Source organism: Castor canadensis, chromosome 8, assembly GCF_047511655.1.
Source record: "Castor canadensis chromosome 8, mCasCan1.hap1v2, whole genome shotgun sequence".
NCBI classification, from domain to species: domain Eukaryota; kingdom Metazoa; phylum Chordata; class Mammalia; order Rodentia; family Castoridae; genus Castor; species Castor canadensis.
The window spans coordinates 147610848-147622531 of NC_133393.1; positions in this window are offsets into that span (position 1 = coordinate 147610848).

An 11684-nucleotide genomic window follows, 5' to 3' on the forward strand; every position below is an offset into this window, starting at 1 on the left:
CATCTACTGCCAGCTATTTACATCTGGTGAGGGCCCTGGCTTGGGCCTCTTGTCCATCACAAGGTGTTTCTTCCAGAATGAAGAGTGTAGTGGCCCCTCTCCTCAGGGGAACACCCATGTATCAGATGAAAACGATTAAATCAAACCATTCAAAGCATCCAAGGGCGCTGAGAAAGTGGAGGAAGATTTATTGAAGAAGGTCACTAAATCTCAATGAAAGCAGTTGAGTCTGTGGCATCTGAGCCATGGCTTCTTCCACTCCTGCCCCAGACACCCTGGGTTCCCTCTACCTTGGCTCCTAGTCTCCTGTGGTGTCACCCCAGCAAGGGCAGGCCAACAGCCTCTCCTGTCCCCACAGCCCTGGATCATGGAGATGCTTTTTCAAGCAATCGTGGCTGACAGAACTGAGTTTCCTAGAGCAGACATGACAGAGCATGGAGACATGGAGGCTTAAACAACAGCATGCGTTGTCTCATGTTCTATAGAACATAAGCCTAAGACCAAGGTGGGTCATAGGGCCCTTTCCCTATGAAACCTGAAGGAAACTCTTCCTTGCCTCTTCCCAGCATGCAGTGGTTTGCAGCCACCTTAGATATTCCTCAGCTTGCAGAGGCCTCGTCTGTCTTTACCTGGGCCTTCCCTTGTGTGTCTGCACACTGTCTTCCCTCTGTGTACATCTGTTTCCGAATCCAAATTTCTCCTTTTTATAAGGATGCCAGTCATATTTAACTAGGGTCCCCTCCTCTAATGACCCCATTTTAACCTGCTTTCCTCTGTAAGGACCCTATTTCCAAATAAAGTCACATTCCGAGGAGCTAGGTGCTAACACTTGAACATGTCATCTTTTATTTGAACACATAAACCTGTACCCCTCACTTTACCCACCCATCTCCCTTTAGAAGTACATGGGCTCTGCCACAGATACAGCAGGCCAGGAATACTGGATGCTAGCTCCCTTGTAGGGCAGAGGTTCCATGCCTAGAGGGGCAATCTGAGAAGATAAGGGGACAACATCCCCCACTCTGGTGACCGCTCAAAAGGGCCATCTTCCCAGGAGAGGGCTGGCTTCCCTGCCTCCAGCTCTGGTGAAGTGGTACAGAGATTCTGCCCAGGGACAAAGGCAAGGTTTAAGGATGGAGAATTCCATAGCTTTACCTGAGGGGACTGACTTTATTTGGAAAGGAGACTGGAGGAGTTGTCAAAATAATGGAAATCTTGTTGGACAGCATTGAAGAGAAGAATGGTACTCACAAAAAATGAAATGCAAAGCCAGGAATATGATGGGGATCCAGGGAAAGATACAGCTTGTCTAAGATTATGCTCATCTTTGGGAATGTGGAAGACTGTATGCATGAACAACACCCACTCAGGAGAATTTAAGAGTAGAAAGCATGGCAGACTTGAAATAATTCTCCAAACACACACAGAGCCATCTGCAAAACATGCCAACCTCTCTGGCTCAAGGGGCTTAAGCATAACCTTCACTAAACAATGGCTGAGCAATTAGCTACTCTCACGCAGAGGAGATTCTTAGGAAGCCAGGCTTACAAATGAAATCCCACTCATTTCCTGACTCAGAAGGCTGGTTGCATTGCACATACCCAAGGCTGCTTGCACACTCTGAACTGTGTGAAACAGGATCCAACTCCCCACACACTTTAAGGTCAAGGGTAAACATCTAACTGGCTAAGGGGCTGAAGCAAAACTTTTCAACAATAAGTGGCTTATGTAAACCATGGGCAACTCCCAGGAAAACAGTCTGGAAAAAAAAAAAAAAAACAAGGAGGAAATTTCTGCACAGGAACTGTGCAGGAAACAGACTTCACAAAATTAGTTTACCCAAGTCATTAAATGAATAAATAAAGACTTCACAAAATGAGTTCATCCAAAACACTCAACAAATGAACTAATGACCACACTAACAGGACAACATTAAGCTGTGGAAAGAACAGGGTAGATTAGTATCTAGAGTTGCTACAATTCATTATCTAAAATGTTCAGTTCTTAGCAAAAAATTATGAGCAATGCAAAGAAGATGAAAGTAAGACCCATTTGTGGGAGGAGGGGCAGACAATAGAAACTGCCTTGAGGGTAGTTCAGATGTTAGACTTAGCAAGCAAGGACCCTAAAACAGATATTTTAAATATGTTCATTGTTACTGTAAGAGTAACAATGACTCATCCAATAGAGAATATTAATGCCAAGACAAAAATTATTTTGAATAAAAGAACCAAATTGAAATTTTAGTTAAAAAATAACTGAAATGAGAACTACACTAGAGTCTAAATACTAGATTTGACTTGATCAAAGACAGAATAAGCAAACAGAGGGATGGATCAAAAGAGACTATGCAATTTTAAGGAAAAAAAGAAAAAATAATGAAAAATCAGCAGAACCTCAGAGCAATGGAGGACACCATTAAGTGCACCTACATACGCATAATGCAATTCCAGATAGAGAGGAAAGGAGACAGACAAAAGACTAAAAGAAATAATGGTTGAAAACTTCCTGAATGTTAGAAAAAAACCCCACCACTCTACAAATCCAATAAATCTCCAAAGAGTATTCATGGAAAGAGAGTGAAACCCTACATTGTAGTCAAAATATAGGAAGACAAATATGAAGAGACAAACTTGAAAACAAAAAGAGAAAAACAGTTCACCACATGAAAGAGAATCGGAGTAAGAGTCACAGCTAACTTCCCAGCCGAAACCATGGAGACCAACAGGCAATGGGGCAACACACTCAAAATGTTGGAAGAGAAAAAAACAAAACCTGTTATCCAAAAATCCTATATACAACAAAAACATCTTTCAAAAATTTCAGTGAAATAGATCTGTGGCTGTAGCTTGCTGAGCTTGCATGAGGACCTGGGTTTCAATCCCTAGCACTGAAAAATATTAAAGTAAAATAAAAACATTCCAAGGTAAATGAGAACTGAGACATTTCGTTGTTAAGTAGATCTGCCTTATGAGGGCATATTAAAAGAAGTTCTTCAGCTGCAAGGAAGTGACACCAGGGAATAATTCAAATACACACATACAAAATCAAAGGGTTCCAGCAGAGCTAATTAAGTAGTTAATGACAAAAGGCAGTATAGTGACATATTTCTAGTTCCTTCTCTTAACTGATTTAAAAATAAATTGCAAAACCAATATGTACACTGTTGAGCCTGCAGATAAATCCAAATATAAATATCTGAGATTATATATGTATATATATATCTATGTAAGCTACATATATATATGCATGTAAATTGTTCTTCCGGAGGCCTGTGAGGGAAGGATCTGCTCCAGGCCTCCCTCCTTGGATTGTAGGTAGCTGCCTTTTCCTTGTATTTTCACATCATCTTCCATCTACTCCTGTCTGTCTCTGTGTCCAAAATTTTGAAAAATTGTCTTTTCATTAGGTCATCACCACAACAATCTCATTTCAATTTGATCACCTCTGTAAAGACACTATCTGTATATGAGGTCATATTCTGACGTACTGGGACTCAGAATCCAACATATATTTGGAGAGCACATAATTCAACCCATAACTGAACACTAGAATCCATTTAAGAAAAATGAAGGCAATTCTAGGGACAAATTCTCCCAATCCCAGTTACTTAGCTTCCAACACCTTGCCTGAACCGACTCACTGAGGGACCTTCCTGCTGCAGTACCATTGACCTTGGCTAGCACACAGTCTTAGAAGAGCCGTGAACCTCTCAGAAGCAGAGGGGCCCTCCTGCCCCCACTGCCCTAAAAATCCAATCATGATCAGAGCTGGGACCCAAACCCAGAGCAGCTGAAACGATGTTCTGGAACGCATAGGCTGTGCTGCTGTCAGAACAAATCAGGTCATGAGGTGAGGAGGCTCAGTTGGGTACCAAGGCCTTGGAGATGGTCAGGGTGTGACTGTTCTGAAATAGTGGCATCCTTGGTTCCAAGCGGAAGTGGAAGGAAGTCCTTTCTGGAATAAAATGTCCCCAGTGTAGTCTGACAGGAGTCAACTAGAGGAAGATCAAGCAAAAATGTCATCATGAAAGATCACCAAATCTCTGTGAGTGAGAATGTCGAGAACAATGAAGTAGAGGTGTCTATACAGATTTTCAATATACATTTGTGTAAGCACGGCACCAAAACCTACTCAGTGGCAATCCTTTGCTCTGAACTGAAAGGCTAAGCTTAGCAGCCATACCTGCCTCAGTTATTCACTTACACTTTGTTGTTTTTTCTTGGGATGATTTTGTACTTCACATCAATCTAAAATATGGAAATGTCCAGGTTGAAGGTAAGAAAACTTCTGCCAATAATGAAGGTACTGAGAGTTGCACTATGGATTTGCTAAGGTGCTATCTGGTGAAAACCTTATCACCAATCAATCAACAGTGGGAAGAAAACTGCTCTGCAGAATGGCATCTGAGCCACCAATGGGTCCCACCCTGCTGACTGTCCCCGAAGGACCAAGTGTTGGGGGCACATACAAGTGGCATTTGGAAGTAACTGGAAAGAGGCCGCATCTGCCATTTTTGAAAATGGTATACAATTTATCTTTGTATATTATACAAACAAGACAGTATGGACAACCAAGGAGATGTTTTGAAGGATTAATGACCACTTTATACCAGTGGAACAAACACATTGCACAAGACTGGACAGGAAAACACACTCGTGAGATCCTCTCATGCCTGGAAGACTGCTCTTCTCAGCCCTTTCCTGAGTTTCTTAAGAAAGCCATATTTCAGTTTTTATTTCCCCCCTGTGGGCATGGGTACTATGGCCTCTGTGCAAAGAATCTTAGAGGAAGAGTGAACACTTATTTCAGATTGAACGTTTACTACACCCGTAGAGGCTACAGCAAAGGAGTGCAGTCTTCGACTGTCACGTGTACAATTGTCAGTATAAATGGAAGAATGCTTACACACTAACATTAACCACTGCCTGGCACGGATTCTGACTGCAATGCTGTTTACAAACAAAGCTGCCCAGGAAGACACACGAAGACATTCTTGTGAGCCATTCTTGCAGAAAACAGTGATCAAAGTGTAAATGAGTTAGAGGAACTGATATTAAGAGCTGTGTTGACCACTGTGACTCATCTGTGGGTCATTCTTTGCATGATGGGGAAATTGCTGGTAAACACAGATAAAGGTTGACGGGTAATCATGCTGATAATAATGTCACATGGAGACAGATGAGAACATTTCCCTGTCATATGGTGAGTATTTGTGATTAGTTAATTCTGGCCTTGAACAATTTGCAATTAATGATGAGCAAAAGATAATGGCAAATTGCCCAGTTAAAAGTGGACTTCTGGGTAGGAATCCAAATTAATGACCCAGAACCCTGAAAGAAGTCATTGCAAAGCCAGTGTGCTTCTGTGTTGAGAACCGCGCTTCTTGCTGACCATCAGATGTCCAGTAGGAAATACATGGCATCCTGAGATCAGAACAATTCAAGGAGGGCTTAATGAAGGATATAGGCGGTGTGCAGGAAATGCAAAAGGAATGCTCTATCCTGGACACGGGACTGTGGGCTGTTACATTCCTAGGACCTAAAGGGTTAGAGAGAGGGAGTGTTTACAAAACCTGGGTGGAGAGGACTGTGTAGAGAGACCATGTTGAGAGGACAGTGACCTTCGATTGGTGGACACAGCTGGTAACCCTTCAGGGAAGGAACCAGAGGGATAAAGGCACATTCTGACTCTTCTTCCTCCTCTCAGGGGAGGAATCCCCACTTCCACACCAGACTGGAAGCCACAGGACAGGGATGTTATAACTCCCAGGTAGAGAGTAGGTGGAGGAGGGAGGAGGAGCAGAGTGGATGTGAAGGGGCAAATGAGAGTAGCTTCATGGACCACCTGTTTGGCCCCTTGGCATTGACTCTTATCCTTTATCCAGGTGAAACCCTATGTTCCCAGTATATATCATGAGAAGTTCCATCAGGATACATCATTGTAGGGTCACATCCATCAGACATGCTCTCACTCAAACCCTGAAACATTAGCTCCTACGGGCATTTTTATATAAAGTAGTGGGAAGGGCGAATTAAATAATGCACACATAGTTGTTATTGTCCCACCATCTGTAGCTGGTCACAGGTCCAAAGCCGGTAACTTGAGCTACTTGTCCCCTCGTTTTCTGCCAACATATTGCTCCAATAAGGGTCTTCATTGGTGGAGTGAGGTGACCCAAGGCTTTCTTCTTGTGATATCTGAGTTCTTATTAGTCTTGTCCTTATCAGATTGTCTCCATATTCTATAGTCCAGGACTACCAGGTAAGTAAATACCCAGAGGCACCAGTGTGAATCACCTTGGTCTCATACACAGTCATCTTGAGTAGCAGCATCTTTGCGACAGGCATCAGTCAGTCAGTAGAGTGGCTCAGTATTGTGGTTCAATTGCACAAGGAGTTTCAAGTGACTCTAGTGATTTAAATAGTCATATCTTTGCTATATCCCACAGTTTTGATATGTCCCATTGTCATTAGATTGTAAGTATTCTTTAAATTCGATCTTTTTTGAGCTATCACTTATTATGAGATGAGGTTTTAAATTTCTAAATGTATGAGGAGTTCTAAAAATATTTTAATTGCAAAATACAACAATAAAGATAGTGCATATCAATAAAGATAGTTATGATTGGAATATGAAATGTCCCCATGGACTTATGTGTCAAACACTTGGTCCCCAGCTGATGGCACTATTTTAGGAGGTTGTGGAAACTCTAGGGGCCAACATGGAGGAACTAGGTCGCAAGGGTAGGCCTTGGGAAGTTATACCTGGTCCTCAGGCCCTTCTCTCTCCACTTTCTGTCTGCCTAGAGTTGAACAACTCTAATCTGTCACGTGCTCCTACTGCCATGGTGTTCCTCCCAAGTGGATGGGGCCAACTCCCCATGGACTGAGCCCTCTGAAGCCATGAGCAAAAGAAACCATTCATCTCTTAAGTTGTTTCTTTTCAGTATTTTGGCCACAGAAACACAAAAATAACTAATACAGCATAGAAAGAAGAATAGCAGGAAAATAATAAGCTAAGCTTCCTAAATCAGAAGTTAAAAAAAAATTACAGAATTAGCTCAAGGAGAAAAGGAACGAATAATAAAGATCAGCATAGAATTTAATATCAGCAACCACACAAAATACAGTAGAAAGGTCAACAAAGGTCAAAATCAGTCACTGATGTGATAAAAACAAGGAAAAATAGTATGAAGAAAGAAAAAAAAAAAACAGTACCATAGATGAAACAGATTTCAAAGATGCTAAGAGAACTCGAAAGCTTCATATCCTCAGTCCTAAAATTTAGATTAAACAAATGCTTATAATAGTATAATTTTATTTAGAAAAATCAAGCGATCCAGCAGCCTGAAATTTTCCTTAGCTGTGGAATAGATTGAAGCAGAGGCATTGTCTCACTAGGCACACCATTGGATGGGCAAATTCTACCAAATATCCACACAATGCTCCATGCTAGTATTACAAAAAGTCTTCCAGAAAATAATAGTGAAAACACTTCCCAACTCACCTATGCAGACAGAATAATCTTGATATATGTCTTAGCCATTTTGTGCAGCTCTAGGTAATTTTTAAAGAACAAAAATGTATCTGTCACATCCCATGGTCAAGCCCTGGCAGATTTGACCCCACTCTCTGCTTCCAAGATGGTGACTTGGACATCGTGTCCTCTGGAAGAGAGGAGCACTTCCTCCTCACGTGGCAGAAGAGCAAAATCCACTCCAGGAGCCATGGGTTACATGGGGGAGACTCTGTCTCCAAAAGATACAAACACAAAGTTAACATAAAGGCAACAATCTTACAATAGTCCCTGACAAGTGTCAACAGCCTCAACACCTGTCCATTCAACAGTGCACCCCACTGCGATCACAGCACAAGGACTCACGAATGATTCTTAGAAACACAATCGAATGAAAAAAACCAAGCATCAGAAGATGTCACTCTATGTTCACACAACTCCAAATCATGAAAAAATGGCAAAAGCCAAATTCAGGTCAGTGTTTACTTAGGTGGAGGTGGGGAGTAGGGACCACACAGGAGGAAGACAGACAAACAAATGGTCAGTCATTTGTTCTCATTCTGAGTTTGGTGGGTTTACAGCGGTTTTGTCTTTTATATTTCATGACTTACGTCTGTGTTACATGTATCTTTCTGCACGTCTCAAGTATGAAATTAAAGGTAGCATATAGATTAAAGTTTAAAGAATTATTTCCATGGAAGACTTACATTCTCTAATTTTCAAAACCATGACTTCAGTTTTTAGTGAATTAGTTATTCTGAGTTATTTGCCAAGAAAGTATTTACTCCCCCCCATGCTGTGGGTCACTGCACAATTTTTATTAGCATGTAATAATTTATTTGTGGGGCTTAGTGTGGTATAAGATGAAATCAGGGTGATCGGTATTGCTGTCTCTTAATCATTTATTATGTTTGGAGCCTTCTATCTCCCCTCTAGTTTTTCACAGAATATTTAACTGGCTGTTGTGAGTTACAGTCTCCTGATGTGCTGTGAAACACCAACCTCATCCCTCCGGTGCCATCCTTGGAACTTTGCAGTTTTCTACACTCAGTGACACTGACCAGTGCTTTCTCTTCTGGCTCCAGAGGGGCGTGGTAGGAGTAAGGTCAGGACCTCACCTCCTTGCAGTGTCTGGATGATGACAGTAATTCTGAGGGGAAGGACTTCTATCCTTCATAGTGATCAAGGCTGCAACAAGCAATCCATGAACATGGCCTCCACGTGTGTTCTCTGCTGTGCTGGCCGACATGATGGAGGTGAGGGGCTTTCTTGTAGGACAGGGCAGGATGATCTGTGGCTTGGAGGGCCTTTCCTTGGAGAAGAAAAGCCAAGGCAGGAGTCCAAATCCTGCACTGTTTTGGGGAGGGACCTGGAAATCTCTTCCCAGGCTGAAAACTTAGGGACTTTCCACTTAGAAGTTCTGGTTAATATTCAGTTTCCCTGTAAACAAGTGCGATAAATCCTGACAAGTGCCATGGTTTTGAGGGTTTTCTTCTGGGGAAAGAGGAATGAGACAAAAGGAAGAAAGGATGGATACAGCTGGGCACGAAGGGGCAGTGGGTGCTAAGGAAAGGTCAACAGTACCCACGGAGGCTGCTGGGAAGAGAAAGGAAGAAGGGTATGGTGGGCTTAGGCCTAGGTGGTCTCCACCACAACCTAGCTAGGTAACCTGGGGAAGAGGTTTGGTTTTCCCATCTGTAAAATGGGCTAGTAATTATAGCACCTTCTTTGTCATAGGGTTTTAGTGAAAATAAGGAAATATATTTTGCATGTTGCCCACTCAATAAAGGCAGACTTAATAAGAATTAAAAAAAAAAAACCTAAAAAAGAAGTCACCTGGGCTTTGACGAGAAACACTATTTTGAGATGGTGACTATGGCTAGCAGGATTGCTATGACCATGGATTTTTGTCATACTTTCCCAGCTCCCACTGTCCCCCAGTGATGGGCCTTGTGACTATTCCATCAAGGGAGAAAACCGCCCAGCTGTATGAAGTGGTCCTGAACCATGTGGCAGCATGGTTATGACTACAAAGTGGACTCTGGCAGCTGTTTACGAGAATTCATCCACAGCTTTCCCGAAAGGCAAGATGGCCTGTGCGCCCTGTGGACACTTAAACAATGGACACTTATAACACTAGCTGGGAGGTTAGGAGAGTCTGTCTAGGACTTGTGCCCCTCCTTCTTGGAAGGGGTCCTTGAGGGCAGCAGCTCTTCCTCACAGGTAAAAGTGTCCCTTTCCCTTGGAAGTTGTGTGTAGTGTCGATAACAAACCCATTCTCATGCTAAAATGAATCTCATACCACCCAAACCTAACAATATATAGCCTTGCAAACTGGGTGGTTAGCATCCTAGAATTCCCACAACTGAGTGAGTCACAGACCTCTGAGGTCAGTGTCAGTGTCCTTCATGTGTGTGCCTGCGTGTGTGTTGGGAGAGGATGCTCAGAGCAGAAAAAACCAAAGCCATAAAAGCACCAAGAATGAGAAGTCAAAGTCCTGCCAAAGCAGCAAATTGTCTCTGAATCTGAAGCAGGAAGAGACTCAGAGTCAGTCTGGCAGCTGGGTACAGGCGGCTCACACCTTTAATCCTAGCTACTTGGGAGACTTGGATTCAAGGCCAGCCCAGGCAAATAGTTCATGAGATCCATCTCCAAAATAACCAGAGCAAAATGCAGTAAAGGTGGTAGAGTGTCTGCTTTGCAAGCACCAAAAAAAAAAAAAAAAAAAAAAAAAAGTCAGCCTGGTAGCAATGCTACCTGTCCACTTACTTTGTTAAATATTTTTTTACATTTACTGCCTATTTGACTTTTTTTCTTTATGGATTATTGTCAGCCAGAATGTTTGTAATTTTCTTATTTGGTTGTAGTACCTCTGTTGCTATGGAGGTCATCAACTGTGTGTCTACTGTGTGTTTTTGCAAACTTTTTCCCTGCCTGTCCTTTTCCTCCTTCCTCCTATGATGGCTTGGTGTATCTTTGCCCTATATAATTGCACAGTGTAACTTTCAGTGGTCAATCTGTTTTCTGAATCCTAGAAGGATATCACTCAGGGGCTCTCAAAGTACTTGGAAGAGAGAAACCCAAGGAATCCCCTGATTAATCTAGCCACAGGAGCACAACACTTTCCCACCCACCCAGCCTGTTTGCTTATTTTCCTCCCCTGTAAGTAACCTGCCTGGGCCACCTGAGCTCTTGTTTCTTGGCTCTAAACCCCAACTTTCTTGCTTTGTTGGTGATACTGGTCCCAGGGATGCCCTAGCCACACAGACCTCTATCAGCTGGCTCCCTGTACCTCCACCAGGGTAGACTAGTGAGGCTGGAGGAAGAATGGTCTTGTCCAAGGAACATGCACTTCACCCTGGCAGAGAGGCTCCTCCTGTGACAGCAGCTTTTCCAATGCTAGCAGAACTGGCTTCATTAAGTGACCCTGCTTCCCCCACCAAGACACCAGCACCAGCTGAACAGAGGCCCTCCTCAGAGACCCTTTAGAGGGTCCTCCTCTCTACTTCTGAGTTTCTTAATTCCAACCTCTTCCTCCACCCCACCCCCCCACCTAGCTGCTACCTGTAGGACACCTTAGACCATTCTCTCTCTCTCCTTCCAGCTACTTGGGTAACAACTTTGCACTTAATAAACACTTTTTTATGTTAAATTCTCCCTGGTCAAACAAGTGGTGTGATTTCTGTGTCTGGGCTGGTCCCTGCTGATAATAATAAATAATAATAATAAGTAAAATAAATATTTTATATATAAATAAAGTACAGATTAATAATAATTATTGCATCATCACTATGAGAGAATTAGTTCTGTTCTCCAGCCCCTAAATCTACTGCTAGTACATAGTATCTCTCTCTCTCTCTCTCTCTCTCTCTCTCGCTTACAAAGTTCTACCTGCTTCTTTCCCAGGAAATGCTTATCATAGCATCTGTCATGAGTTTGTTCTGTGCCACATGGTCCCTTGTTTCTACATTCTCAAAACAACCCCAGGAAGCCAGGAAGTAGACTAGTTTCATCCCATGGCATAGACAGGAACATTGGAACCTAGAGGGGTCAAAAAGATGTATCCAAGGACACCCAGTTGTTGGTGGCCGGGCCAGACAGCTAGCTGCAGAGACAGCTGTGCTCTGGTACTAGTGTGGGAAGAACTGGCTTTGTGTCCCATTCTG